Below are 16,655 nucleotides of genomic sequence, written 5' to 3'. Positions count from 1 at the left end.
CTGACCGCTTCATGCATGGCCCTCCTTATGCTAACTTTGACATCATTTAGCTTTATCTACATGAGTCGGTTCTCTGTTTAATTGCTCGAGGTAATTTTCGGATACTATTCCAGATTTTCTCTCGGTTGTTCTGCCACTAATGCTGCTGAGTCGGGAGGTCGGTAAGAGGAGCCAATTATTAACCTAGCTCGGTTGTTGAATATAACCTCCACCCATAATAATTCGCAGGAACAATCCACTGCTATTTCACTACAGGATAAACTACTACTAACAGCGACAAACACGCCACCACCGGTTGCATGCAATCTATCCTTTCTAAACACCGTCTGCGCCTTTGTAAAAATTTCGGCAGAATTTATCTCTGACTTCAGCCAGCTTTCCATACCTATAACGATTTCAGCTTCGGTGCTTTCTATCAGCGTTTGAAGTTCCGGTACTTTACCAACGCAGCTTCGACAGTTTACAATTACAATACCGATTGCTGCTTGGTCCCCGCGTGTCCTAACTTTGCCCCGCACCCTTTGAGGCTGTTGCCCTTTCTGTACTTGCTCGAGGCCATCTAACCTAAAAAAAAAATGCCCAGTCCACGTCACACAACCCCTGCTACCTGTGTAGCTGCCTGCTGTGTGTAGTGGACTCCTGACCTATCCAGCAGAACCCGAAACCCCACCATCCTCTGGCGCAAGTCAAGGAATCTGCAGCCCACAGTCTCAGAACTGGCTCAGCCTCTGATTCAGATCCTCCACTCGGCTCTGTACCAAAGGTCCGCATTCAGTCCTGTCAACGATGCTGCAGATGGTGAGCTCTGCTTTCATCCCACTAGCGAGACAGGCAGTCTCCACCAAATCAGATAGCCGCCAGAAGCCAGAGAGGATTTCCTCCGATACATAGCATCACATATCATTGGTGCCGACATGAGCAACCACCTGCAGATAGGTGCACCCTGTACCCTTCATGGCATCTGGAAGGAACCTTTTTACATCTGGAATGACTCCCCCCCCCCCAGTATGCACATGGAGTGCACATTGGTTTTCTTCCCCTCCCTTGCAGCCATATCCCTAAGGGGCCCCATTACGCACCTGACGTTGGAGCTCCAAACTACCAGTAAGCCCACCCTCTGCGACCGCCCGGATCTTGCAGACTGAGGGGCAACCTCTGGAGCAGTACAAGCAGCCACGTCTGGCCGAAGATCAGTTTCAGTCGGAGACAGAGCCTGAAACAGGTTCATCAGACAAACTGGAGAGGCCTTCCGTTCAGCCCTCCGGAATGCCTTTCACCCCCTGCCACACCTTAAGACGACGTCCCACTCTACCACGGGTGAGGGGTCAGCCTCAATGTGGGCAGTATCCCAGGCAGCCACAGGTGTAGTCCGATCGGGGGATGCATGGGACGAGCTGACCATCCCCGACAAACCCCCGTCCGGCCCCCCGCAGTGATGCGTATTGGCAACAGCCTCAAGCTGTGAGACCGAAGCCAACACTGCCTGAAACTGGGAGCAAAGGGATGCCAATTCAGCCCGCATCTGAACACAGCAGTCGCAGTCCCTATCCATGCTAAATACTGTTGTGCAAAGAAAGTCTGAACTAATCTACAGAGAGCACAAACAATTCATCACAAAATTTATACGGTTATTAAAATACAAGACTGGCTAGTAAATGCGGTAATACTGCTACTTGCGCACTGCTGACACACTGCTCGGTGGCAGAAGGCTAATTTTACTGTCAATAATGTACAAAGACTATTTGAAAGAAATAAACAAATGACAGACGACTCTGCGACTTTACGCATCACAGATATCAAAATGCAAATCTCCCCCTGCTGATTATGAAACTACACAAATATTTAACCGATTTAGCTAAACAAATGTGCTAAGGACACTCAAACAAATTTTCAACTTGACTACTACACTTATATGAACGCTAAATAAGCCACTTGCTGCTACTTGCGCACTGCTGACACACTGCTCAGCGGCAGAAGGCTAATTGTTGATGTGTTGCAAGCACAACATGAATATAGCTAAGGTATGCCAAACATGATAACCACTGCACCACAGATGAGTATATGACAGTCATTTATTGCCAGGATATCTCAGCATACAGAGGCCATGAGAGATAGTGTCCTGGCACTCAGCCAGTGTGATGGTTTCAATGTGCTGTCCCAATGAAGTGATCCAGTTCCAGCTGGACCACTTACCAGTTCACACAAGTCGAATTGTTCAGCAATGGTTTTCACAATAATCTGACATCAACCTGACTGACTGGCCTGTTTGATCACTGGACTTGAATCCCATTGAAAATTTGTTGACCAAAATGAAGCTTCATATTAACTTACACTGGCCAACACCAATCTCCGTACCTAGTTTTGGATACATGGGAGATTCTTGTGCATGATGAGACATATTTTCAGAGGCTGACCACCCCCATGCCAAATCAGATGGGGCAGGTAATTGATGCAGTGGTCAGTGGATCTCATACTAGCCTCATCCCTGATGTGAAACTACACTTTAATTGCAACATTTGATTCGACTGTTAATTGGAAGTCTATGTGAAATCATTGTACATTACATTTTATTTATTGAATTCATGCTATCTAATACTTAATATATGTAAATTTGGAAAAAAGCTCAAACATATCAGTTTGAATAGAAATGATATAGTACGAGAAGAGAAAATAATACACCCATTTAGGATCAAAGAAATGTAAGTACAAAAGCAGTGTTTTGAGATAATTCGATTTAAAAGTTTTGTCCAAAAAACTGAGTACTTTGTAATAGTTTTTCACAAACCTTTCTATGGTAAATAAAAAGTATACTTAATTGACTGTTTTTTCTACTAGGTGTTACATATTTTAGTGACTTGATGGACACTAATGAAATGTTTAGTGAAATTATGCACGCAGTTACATTTGTCCGATCCTTAACTTAATGGCTACTGCTGTATAACATATTAAAGTCAAACAAATAATATGCAGCTTTACACAATATTATCATATTAAAGATTACTGCATTTGTTTTAATAATGTCTTTATAAATACAGATTACATGGAACAAGCTAAGGGAATGTGTGTCAGTGCTTTAATGAGTAATATAAGCAAAAGAACTATTTTCCAGGAAATTTATTATCAGTCTATGGTGCAGAATATGTAAAAGCCATTATTATTTTCACTTTGCATTATTTGTCTGCAGTATCATTGAACTTACAATAAATAATTTACAGGTAACAGAAATAATATTCTTGTTTTCTAATCTTCACGTAACAAAAATAAGAAAAATAATTTTAATGAAACACAGTGCTCCCACACCCCCGTTTTTCTGTTCGTGGATTACTGTTTCAAAAATAACACCACACTGACATTTAAACGAGACAAAATTAGTAGTTTACATGAAATAGCTAAGGTGATGAACTAGCAGCAATAATAACAGAGACAAAACCAGAAAATAAACATGAAGTCTATTCCTGTGATTCTTCCACGTTTTCCTCAGTTTCTAAATCATTAGCAGCAGTGAGTTCTTGATATAATGTGTGATACCTAGGCGGTATAATACCCTTATTACATAAATCTATAAGATCTTTTTTTCTTTTCTTCACTTATGGAGAGAGGACTCTTATATGCTGGGCACAGAGTATAGTCTTCAGGTCCTGAATTCAAAGAATTTCGTAGGCCAGGTCTTTTCTTGGTGTGTAAAACTTGAAACTCACGGTCATCGTAGGAATACTTGAAAAACATCATGTCAGGCTGATCATTCCTATATTGCAACCAAACCATCTTAAGCCATTTCACAGATTCTCCATTCTCAACAGTTTTCCTATTCTGAATTATTTTCTTCTGAAGATGGTCGAAATCTAAAATTTGAGTGTTATCCATTTCTATCACTCTGTACTTGTTGGAAGTCATTCTTACAATTGTATACCAGCTAATGGGATCAAAAACATCCACATGTTTACCTTTTTGTTTGATGCTCACATACACTGAGTCTACTTCCATTTGTGCATGTCCAGGCTCAAAAAAACATTGGTCGATAGTTGGAATGTCCAGTGCATTCAGTGCATGCAAACATGTAGTGCTCATGTTGGCATTGCTGTTCTGGCCCTCACATGTATCAGAAAACAAGGTTATCGGTTTTCCTTGTGCATGTTTTTTCAAAAAATCCCACAGACATGAAGCCACCTTTATGGGCCCCCTTTTTGCTGTTGTCTTGTCCCACATGTAGCAATCGGTTTTGTTTTCTCCTACACTAAGAACTGTGTTGTACATGGAGAGCTTTCTTTCATGGAATACTGCCTTTGCATTCACTTTAGGGCAGTAAAGCATAGCTTGTAAGCCAAATTCAGCTAGCAAAGATTCACCCTTTCTTGTTATTTCTTTCTTAATGTTATTAAATTCTCTTGCCATTTCTTTCCTTTTCAGATGCTCTTCCTGTTCCCTTTTAAAATCTTTGTCTTTCTTTTCCTCAACCGAAAGGTGCAAAACATTAAACATTTATCACACATATCTTTTTGTAGGATTTCAGATTAAATTCCTTTGTGAATTCCCCCTATACAGCCATAATTTCTCGATTGTCTTTCCTTCCTCATAGCGTTGTTCCCGATATAACTCATACATTATCTTAATAGTCATATCAGCAGGTAAATAATCTGCTGTACACTCTTTCGTCTTGTAATGAGAAGGAAGGGTAGGAAAACTCTTAACGTGTTTCCTTATAGCCTCTTTACTTTTTTCGGATTTCTTTATACCTGGCTCATGGCATCCTCTTCGCTCTTTCTCAATTACATGATCTTCATCTCTTTTTTTAAATAGTATTTCTCACAAAGGTTTCAGAAATGTCAAATGTCTTGAGAAAAACCTGCATACACACTTGAATCTTATCAGATCCCTTTATTAGATAGAATTTCTTGGTCCTCTTCCTTCGTGAGGTATCCGATTTTGTCCTCGCACTTCGTTTCTCTTCTTCTTCCACAACTTATTTACATACTGCCTTTGTAGCTCAACTGACCCAAGATCCCAGTAGGGTCTATATATTTTTTCTGTCTTGCTCAGTAAATTTACTGGTGCACTGTCATGGACATTTAAAGCGACCTTTTGGATTCACATTTCTTGCAGGAACTTCGGAATTCTTAGTAGAAATATATGCCCTACCATGCTGTCGATTGATTTTTCTTTGATTTCTTTTCCATTCCTCTTTAACCGCTACCCTCTTTCATTTTCTTTTTTTGTTACTATTCTCAGTACCAGCATTGTCATCTGAAATTTCTCCTTTCTGATGGTGATGATTTACTTGTGCACTAGTTACATCCTCAGCATTTTTTGTGACATTCTTTAGAAGCGATGTTCCATGTTCAATACTGCTGTCTGTAACAATAACATTACAGGTATACAGAGGAAGAAAACAGAAAATTAACTGAAACTGCTATAGTGTCTAGTAATTGTTGGCTACTCACCAGAATCTGTAGTGTTGTCCAGTTCATAGGAAGGATCATCATCTGTATCTGAACCAATGACTGTCCTGACCCTCTCCACATCACGTTCTTTCTCAGTTATGAATTTAAATAATAATAATAATAATAATAATAATAATAATAATAATAATAATAATAAAACCCGTGGAGGACCGGGAAAAGAATAGGCCTCCGGAATGTTCTGCCAGTCGTAAAAGGCGACGAAAAGAACAAACCACTAATAGGGCTAACCCCCCTTTTAGTGTGATTACTTGGTTCAGGACAGAACTAAAGAAGCCTCGGACAAGCGCCGTCATGGTCGGGGACGATGCTTGAACCCTATGCCCGCCCACAATGGTAACGACACTGCTAGCCAACTGGAAAATGATTTAAATCCAAATAGAGGTGTTTTGCAGGATATGCTTCCTGCAACCACCTTAGAAGGAAAACAAAGACAGAGGATGAGATGGTCAGATGAAGTCAATCGACACCTCATGTTCTGTTATTACCAAGCAACAAACCTAGGAACCAACACAACTGGATACAGATCACAAGTATACACAACATTTATTACCAGATACCCGGAATTAAAATTTTTAACAGAACAATGACTAGCTGATCAGATCCGTGTAATAATCAAAAATAACAGGATACCCCAGTCAGAATTAGAAAACATCAAACAACAAGTACACCAAATACTGGAACAAAATAATGTGCAATCAGAAGAAGAAGAAAACACAGTAATGGACTCAAACATCCCAGAGCAAACAAACAAAGACCAACACGCATCAATTAAACAATCAGAGGAAAACGAAATCTTAAGACAGCCACCAGAACAAGCACAAATAGAACACGAAGAGACACATGTGTTAGACATAGAAGAGAAATTTCAGCTGACATATACAGAATACAAAGACACAAATACAGACATTAGACCATTCCTGCATAGACCGCCAAATAACCCACAAGTCGAAACAACAATAAAAACTATCAACACAATCATACACAACAAAATAAATGAAAACACAACTATGGAAGAGTTACAACTACTGGTTTATATAGGAGCACTCACTACACTAAATATACACACTAGGCAGAGATCAGAACAAACCAACACACAGAAGAAACCCACAAAACCAGCATGGCAACACAGGCTACAGATCAGAATAGAAAAACTGAGAAAAGACATCGGACAGCTAACACAATTTATAAGAAATGAAATATCAGACAAAAAATGAAAAAGGTTAGGTAAAATCTCACAACAAGAAGCAATAGAGCAATTAGATAAAAAAAAAGCAGAAATTGCAAGCATTGGCCAAACGACTTAGAAGATACAAAAAAAAGTGAAAATAGAAGGAAACAAAACCAAACATTCAACACAAACCAAAAGAGATTTTACCAAACAATGGATAACACACACATTAAAATAGACAATCCACCAAACATAACAGACATGGAACACTTCTGGAGCAGCATATGGTCAAACCTGGTACAACATAACAGGCATGCACGGTGGATGCAAGCAGAAACAGACACATACAAGATGATACCACAAATGCCTGAAGTGATAATTTTGCAACATGAAGTCACCCGAGCAATTAATTCTACACACAATTGGAAAGCCCCTGTAAATGATAAAATAGCAAATTACTGGCTAAAGAAGTTCACCTCAACACATTCACATCTAACTAAATTATTTAACAGTTACATTGCAGACCCATACACATTCCCTGATACACTTGCACATGGAATAACCTATCTGAAACCTAAAGATCAAGCAGACACAGCAAACCCAGCTAAATATCGCCCCATAACATGCCTACCAACAATATACAAAATATTAACTTCAGTCATCACACAGAAATTAATGACACATACAACACAGAACAAAATTATAAATGAAGAACAAAAAGGCTGCTGCAAAGGAGCACGAGGATGTAAAGAGCAACTGATAATAGATACAGAGGTGACATATCAAGCGAAAACTAAACAAAGGTCCCTACACTACGCATACATTGATTACCAAAAAGCCTTTGATAGTGTACCCCACTCATGGTTACTACAGATATTGGAAATATACAAAGTAGATCCTAAATTGATACAGTTTCTAAACACAGTAATGAAAAACTGGAAAACCACACTTAATATCCAAACAAATTCAGATAACATCACATCACAGCCAATACAGATTAAGCGTGGAATATACCAAGGAGACTCATTAAGTCCTTTCTGGTTCTGCCTTGCTCTGAACCCACTATCCAACATGCTAAATAATACAAATTATGGATACAATATTACTGGAACATACCCACACAAAATCACACATTTGCTATACATGGATGATCTAAAACTACTGGCAGCAACAAATCAACAACTCAACCAATTACTAAAGATAACAGAAGTATTCAGCAATGATATAAATATGGCTTTTGGAACAGACAAATGTAAGAAAAATAGCATAGTCAAGGGCAAACACACTAAACAAGAAGATTACATATTGGATAACCACAGCGACTGCATAGAAGCGATGGAAAAAACAGATGCCTATAAATACCTAGGATACAGACAAAAAATAGGAATAGATCATACAAATATTAAAGAAGAACTAAAAGAAAAATATAGACAAAGACTAACAAAAATACTGAAAACAGAATTGACAGCAAGAAACAAGACAAAAGCTATAAATACTTACGCTATACCAGTATTGACCTACTCATTTGGAGTAGTGAAATGGAGTGACACAGACCTAGAAGCACTCAATACACTTACACGATCACAATGCCACAAATATAGAATACATCACATACATTCAGCAACAGAAAGATTCACATTAAGCAGAAAGGAAGGTGGAAGGGGATTTATACATATAAAAAACCTACATTATGGACAGGTAGACAATTTAAGAAAATTCTTTCTAGAACGAGCAGAAACTAGCAAAATACACAAAGCAATCACTCATATAAATACATCAGCTACACCATTGCAATTTCATAACCACTTCTACAACCCTTCAGATCACATAACATCAACAGAAAATTGGAAAAAGAAAACACTACACGGCAAGCACCCGTATCATCTAACACAGCCACACATAGATCAAGACGCATCCAACACATGGCTAAGAAACGGCAATATATACAGTGAGACGGAAGGATTCATAATCACAATACAGGATCAAACAATAAACACCAGATATTACAGCAAGCATATTATTAAAGATTCCAATACCACAACAGATAAATGCAGACTTTGCAAACAACAAATAGAAACAGTAGATCACATCACAAGTGGATGTACAATACTAGCAAATACAGAATACCCCAGAAGACATGACAATGTAGCAAAAACAATACATCAACAACTTGCCATAAAACATAAACTAATGAAACAACACGTTCCCACATACAAGTACACACCACAAAATGTACTGGAGAATGATGAATACAAATTATACTGGGACAGAACGATTATAACAGATAAAACAACACCACATAACAAGCCTGACATCATACTCACCAATAAAAAGAAGAAATTAACACAACTAATTGAAATATCCATACCCAACACAACAAATATACAGAAGAAAACAGGGGAAAAATTGAAAAATACATCCAACTGGCTGAGGAAGTCAAGGACATGTGGCATCAGGATAAAGTCGACATTATCCCAATTATACTATCAACTACAGGAGTCATACCTCACAATATCCACCAGTACATCAATGCAATACAGCTACATCCAAACATATATATACAACTACAAAAATCTGTAATTATTGATACATGTTCAATTACCCGAAAGTTCCTAAATGCAATATAACATATACCATACAGTTACAAGTAAGTCACGCTTGACCGAGGTCCGCGTCACGTTCCATTTTTAACCAGACTTAAGTCTGAGAAAAAAAAGTCGATGATGATGATGATGATGATGATGATGATGATGATGATGATGCAAAATACACTCCTGGAAATTGAAATAAGAACACCGTGAATTCATTGTCCCAGGAAGGGGAAACTTTATTGACACATTCCTGGGGTCAGATACATCACATGATCACACTGACAGAACCACAGGCACATAGACACAGGCAACAGAGCATGCACAATGTCGGCACTAGTACAGTGTATATCCACCTTTCGCAGCAATGAAGGCTGCTATTCTCCCATGCAGACGATCGTAGAGATGCTGGATGTAGTCCTGTGGAACGGCTTGCCATGCCATTTCCACCTGGCGCCTCAGTTGGACCAGCGTTCGTGCTGGACGTGCAGACCGCGTGAGACGACGCTTCATCCAGTCCCAAACATGCTCAATGGGGGACAGATCCGGAGATCTTGCTGGCCAGGGTAGTTGACTTACACCTTCTAGAGCACGTTGGATGGCACGGGATACATGCGGACGTGCATTGTCCTGTTGGAACAGCAAGTTCCCTTGCCGGTCTAGGAATGGTAGAACGATGGGTTCGATGACGGTTTGGATGTACCGTGCACTATTCAGTGTCCCCTCGACGATCACCAGTGGTGTACGGCCAGTGTAGGAGATCGCTCCCCACACCATGATGCCGGGTGTTGGCCCTGTGTGCCTCGGTCGTATGCAGTCCTGATTGTGGCGCTCACCTGCATGGCGTCAAACACGCATACGACCATCATTGGCACCAAGGCAGAAGCGACTCTCATCGCTGAAGATGACACGTCTCCATTCGTCCCTCCATTCACGCCTGTCGCGACACCACTGGAGGCGGGCTGCACGATGTTGGGGCGTGAGCGGAAGACGGCCTAACGGTGTGCGGGACCGTAGCCCAGCTTCATGGAGACGGTTGCGAATGGTCCTCGCCGATACCCCAGGAGCAACAGTGTCCCTAATTTGCTGGGAAGTGGCGGTGCGGTCCCCTACGGCACTGCGTAGGATCCTACGGTCTTGGCGTGCATCCGTGCGTCGCTGCGGTCCGGTCCCAGGTCGACGGGCACGTGCACCTTCCGCCGACCACTGGCGACAACATCGATGTACTGTGGAGACCTCACGCCCCACGTGTTGAGCAATTCGGCGGTACGTCCACCCGGCCTCCCGCATGCCCACTATACGCCCTCGCTCAAAGTCCGTCAACTGCACATACGGTTCACGTCCACGCTGTCGCGGCATGCTACCAGTGTTAAAGACTGCGATGGAGCTCCGTATGCCACGGCAAACTGGCTGACACTGACGGCGGCGGTGCACAAATGCTGCGCAGCTAGCGCCATTCGACGGCCAACACCGCGGTTCCTGGTGTGTCCACTGTGCCGTGCGTGTGATCATTGCTTGTACAGCCCTCTGGCAGTGTCCGGAGCAAGTATGGTGGGTCTGACACACCGGTGTCAATGTGTTCTTTTTTCCATTTCCAGGAGTGTATATACACTAAAAACAGGTTCTAATACTTACAAGATTCCATTAAATTATGTTCCTTCTGAGTGGCACATTTGAACCATCCTTCTTCCTCTGGACTCCAAGTGCTCCTACTTGCTTGTAAACCCATTCACATGTGAAACAATATTTATCTTCCTTGCCAGGAAGTAGCAGTTCATTGTTGTCACAGAGTGATGGCGACAATGCTTCTAAAGAGAACTTGCAGGAAAAGCAACTTCCAACAGTTCTGTTAGGATCAGAGAAACATAAGAGCTGTTCCGTTTCACAAATCAACACTTTGTCCAGTGGTCAAAAAACGGATCAGTTCTTCTGTCTGTCTGATTCTTACTATTTTTTGTAAAGTGTAGATACGTTGACAACTAAAACGGAGACCACATAAGATAGAGTTACGCTTGTTTGATCGTAACAAAGGTCTTGATTTCATGTATCTTATGGTACTAACAACTCAAAAGTAGCAAAAATGTAGTTACGTCTGTCGGATCCTAAATTGGCAAATATCAGTCAGTATAAAAATGGGTAAACCCAAAACCAATAATATGCCCTTTCGTAGTGCCTCGTCAACAATTTCTGTGTTTATTATGCAAAAGAAGTGCAATCTGGACATAAAAAAGCTCTTTTTCAAGTAAACGTTTTTCAGGACCCTAAGGATAGTATTCCATCCGTTGTGCCCATTCCCTTTCTCAGTCTTAAGAGAAACAACCACTGCAGAATATGCATTCAAATTGCACAATTGGGGCATTGGTCTCATTTAAATTTGTATCAGACTATGACTGATTGGAAGATTTTATCCTGTGTTTTTCTTTTTCCACAACAAAACTTTTGCTTCCGTCTCCTTTGATTTTTCTGCAAATTTCATCTCTTTGAATTGTTTTAAACATTCCCTGTATGGAGACTATGTTAGCTACTTAGCAGATTCAAAATATGCTGATTTTACTACATCAAGTGGCTCTTCATGTGGCTTGCTCATTTCTGAAGTGGGCCAGGTACAAGTCAGACTCACAATTACTTCATTGTTTGCACCTTTTATGTCCAACTCCTCGTGTTTTGCCAAGTCACTGTCTCTAAAAATATGTCTGTTATATGAAAAGAGCCCTGTGGCCGTGCAGTTCTAGGCGCTACAGTCTGGAACTGAGCGACCGCTACGGTCACAGGTTCGAATCCTGCCTAAGGCATGGATGTGTGTGATGTCCTTAGGTTAGTTAGGTTTAATTAGTTCTAAGTTCTAGGCGACTGATGACCTCAGAAGTTAAGTCGCATAGTGCTCAGAGCCATTTGAACCTGTTTTCCTGAGGATGGTTATACAGTGACAGAAAAAAATCGCATCAGCAAACAATAACTAATATAGAGTAATGAAATTTCAGAAATATATTTTTTTAGGTAACACATTTAAGTGATAAACACTGCAAGATCACAAGGTAATGGAAGCGCAACACAAGCCATTGCAGATGTGAAATGCTAGTACATTAATAACTGTGCTGTAACCACCAAAATGTTGAATGCAAGCATGCAAACATGCATGCATTGTGTTGTACAGGTTACAGATGTCAGTTTGAGCTATGGATTTCCATAGGTGTTGCACTTGTTTGGTGGATGCAGGGACGGTTTATGCTGTTTGTGGATGATGCTGGATTTGTCATCAGCTGATGCTCCACAAGTGCTTGATTGGAGGCCAAAGCAACATGGTGACACTCTGTAGAGCATGTTGGGTTACAACAGCAGTATGTGGGTGAGTGTTATCCTGTTGGAAAACACATGTGGCAGCCATTCCATAGAATCCCGTGGATGGTGGCACGCCAGTATTCACCTGCGAGCACAGTTTTTACCATTGGGGCAACCTTTAGCAACAGCACCCAGGGGCACGAAAGAGACAAAAGTGAAAGTCAATGTGAGCTAGATCTCCTTGCATTGTGGACGTTTACTCCAATCGCAGATTCTATCACACGTGAACCACATGGATCAAGTACAATACATGCTCCCCACCAACACGTTTGTGAATTTGAACAGGTGTTGATCATTTGCACCATCCCATCATGTCCACAAATTAAACAGGCCCTGAGTCGAGAGGTGGATTCAGCCGGGCAAACGTCCCCTCTGTCACTCCACAGCCCCGAGACCATACTATGCACTCAATCACTGAGAAGTGTGCACCCTCTCTCATCACTGGTTGAGCTATCTACCACAGTCATTCGACCATGGTGTGTGAACATTTCAGACAGTACCTCTGCAATGTTCTTAGTGTACCAACTGTTGTCAATAAATGTATTATTACGTAATCACATGTTTGATCAATTACAGTCAACTGAGCCTACACCCTGAACTTAGTGCGTAGGTGTAGCAGTAAAAGCTACACTATGTGATCAAAAGTCTCTGGACAGCTGACTTAAAATTATTCAAAAGTTCGTGGCACCATCTGTTGGTAATGCTGGAATTCAATATGGTGTTGGTCCACCCTTAGACTTGATGATAGCTTCCATTGTCGCAAGCATATTCTCAGTCAGGTGCTGGAAGGTCTCTTGGGGAATGGCAGCCAATTCTTCATAGAGTGCTGCACTGAGGAGAGGTATTGATGTCGGTTGGTAAGGCCTGGCATGAAGTTGGCGTTCCAAACCTTCCCACAGGTGTTCTATAGGATTCAAATCAGGACTCTGTGCAGGCCACTCCATTACAGGAATGTTATTGTCATGTAACCACTCTGCCACAGGCTGTGCATTATGAACAGGTGCTTGATCATGTTAAAAGGTGTAGCCGCCATCCCCTAATCGCTCTTCAATAGTGGGAAGTAAGAAGGAGCATAAAACATCAGTGTAGGCCTGTGCTGTAATAGTTCCACGCAAAACAATAAGGGGTGCGTGCCCCCTCCATGAAAAACACAAGCACAACATAACACCACCGCCTCCGAATTTTACTGTTGGCACTACACACACTGGCAGATGATGTTCACCAGGCATTCGCCACACCCGCACCCTGCCATCAGGTCGCCATATTGTGTACGGTGATTTGTCACTCCACACAACGTTTTTTCACTTCCTTACAACAAGCTACGCGTCACACTCCCCCCAAGATGGCGGCCGTGACATCATAGACATACCCCAGTGACGTAAATCAAGATGGCGGATTTAGGTGGGAAGTTTGAATTTTGGAGGCAAGAAGGTCAATTGTGCTGCCTCCACTAACATAACCCCCTCCCCCCCAGAAAATGGCCGGAAGATCAAATTCCAACATCATAATGCGTCACACCTATGAGAAATAGACTTGTCTTTATTATTTAACCAATTTCAAGCACGTGTGTTCCCCACTGGGTCTGGACTCCAACTGACTTAGTTCATATTGTCGCCACCAGAGAGCGCCATTGTGGCGTCATATCATGATGCAAGTACTGTTATTCAAGGTGGCTGCACCCAGTGGGTTCACCTCAAGCTCCAGAGCCCAACTGACTTGGTTCATATCGTGCCCACCAGAGGGCACTACTGTGAAGTCGCGTGATGATACAAGATCGTCTGCTCTCTCTCATGCGCGTGCGCGTTGGTACCGGACATGCACCACACCACCGGCCCGCGGGTGTCTGACCGATTAAGTCACACATCCTTGGCCGCCACCTCCATACAGGCGCCAGACATAGTCTTCTGTAAATATGCTAACTAAAGTAGCATTCACATCGCGCATCTAACCTATTAATTACCTCAGTACCTAAGTACTTAATTCCATTTCAATTTTAATCATATTCAATAATTCAATTTACAATTTCATATGGGTAAGAAATATGCCCCACAGTATACAGACCTGCAAACTGCTCCTACATAACTCATGTATAAAGCGCTACACACACACACACTTGCTAATTGTAAACCATCAAAATTAACACATTGCACAACCTACAGACATGCGAACCACTCGTAATAATGCAATACATTTACGTTCAGATAGCCAAACAACTCCTAAATTGTCAAAATAATAATCCATCTAAAACAGTCTGCTTGCCAGTCGTCAACTGCCTAAATCATACACCACTTTTTGTTTAAACAATTAGAGGTAGCACCACCACAAAGTGTATTCACCGCTGAGAGTCCATAGCCCAACTGACTTAGTTCATATTGATGCCACTAGAGGACACTGTAATGACGTCAGGTGATGACGCAAGTACCGTAGTCTAAAATGGCACCACTTAGTGGCTTCACCACGAGCTCCAGACCCCAACTGGCTTAGTACATTTCGTCGCCGCAAGAGGACGCCTCCATGACAACAGCTGATGAGGCAAGTACAGTTATCCATGATGGCGGCAAACTGTGTGTTCTCCATGAGGTCTAGTACTCACTACCACCAGCAGAGGACGCTGTCGTCCTTTTCGTGATGTAAACCAAAATGGTGAAGGAAAATGGTGGGAAACCGACTCAGCCTGCTCTGGGCTGCTGGAGAGAGTAAGGATTGAGTGCACTCTATTTATTTTCAAACAACTTATTTAAGGATAGAGTATATCTATCACACTGATACAAAAGATCCGCCCTGATGTGCCTGGGGTCATGATGCATAGTCCACAGACACACGACCAACTCGTAATTTCAGAACAGAATAGAAAACTGCTCCTAAATAATTCTTCACACTGACGTGTAGACGTACTTAGTACTCGTAAACTGTCGAAATAGCGCATAGCAGGGCCTACAGAGCTGCTCGAAGAATAATGGAATCAATATGCGCAAGCACAGTCCACTGCCCCCTGTCCAGTAGAGTACACAGGAGGGAGTGATAAGTGACGCATTCATGAGATGTCAAACTGCGTACAGCCCCTGCTCGTCTTCCATAAGCATGAGGTGGTGGCACCCCCATTCATACATAACACATGATAAATTCCTATCCGCTAGACACCGATGGTGATGCGATTGCACGTATGTAGAAGTGCTTTGACAGCTGATGGCCGTATCGACCGTATGTGTGATTGCATCATCATTGGTGTCTAGCGGATAGGAATTTTTCATGTGTTATGTATGAATGGGGGTGCCGCCAGCTCATGCTTGTGGAAGCCGAGCAGGGGCTGTGCGCGGTTTGACATCTGACGAATGTGTCACTTATCGCTACCTCCTGTGTACTCTACTGGACGGGGGGCAGTGGACTGTGCTTGCATGCATTGATAGCATTATGTTGCGAGCTGTGCATCACGACCCCAGGTATATCGGGTGGATATTTTGTATCAGTGTGATAGATATACTCTATCCTTAAATAAGTTGTTTGAAAATACATAGAGTGCACTCAATCCTTACTCTCCCCAGCAGCCCAGAGCAGGCCGAGTCGGTTTCCCACCATTTTTCCTCACCATTTTGGTTTGTCACGAAAAGGACGACAGCGTCCTCTGCTGGTGGTACTGAGTGCTAGACCTCATGGAGAACACATAGTTCGCCGCCATCATGGATAACTGTACTTGCTTCATCAGCTGATGTCACGGAGGCGTCCTCTGGTGGCGACGAAATGTACTAAGCCAGTTGGTGTCTGGAGCTCATGGTGAAGGCACTAAGTGGCGCCATCTTAGATTACGGCACTTGCGTCATCACCTGACGTCACTACAGCGTCCTCTAGTGGCATCGATATGAACTAGTCAGTTGGGCTATGGACTCAGTGGTGAACACACTCGGTGGTGGTGCTACCTCTAATTGTTTAAATAAAAAGTGGTGTATGATTTAGACAGTTGACAATTAGCAAGCAGACTGTTTTACATGGATTATTATTTTGACAATTTAGGAGTTGTTTGGCTATCTGAACGTAAATGTATTGCATTATTTATGAGTGGTTCGCATGTCTGTAGGTTGTGAAGTGCGTTATTTTTGATGGTTT

This window comes from Schistocerca cancellata, chromosome 4 (assembly GCF_023864275.1).
Source record: "Schistocerca cancellata isolate TAMUIC-IGC-003103 chromosome 4, iqSchCanc2.1, whole genome shotgun sequence".
Lineage (NCBI taxonomy): Eukaryota > Metazoa > Arthropoda > Insecta > Orthoptera > Acrididae > Schistocerca > Schistocerca cancellata.
This window is presented reverse-complemented; position numbering follows the sequence as displayed.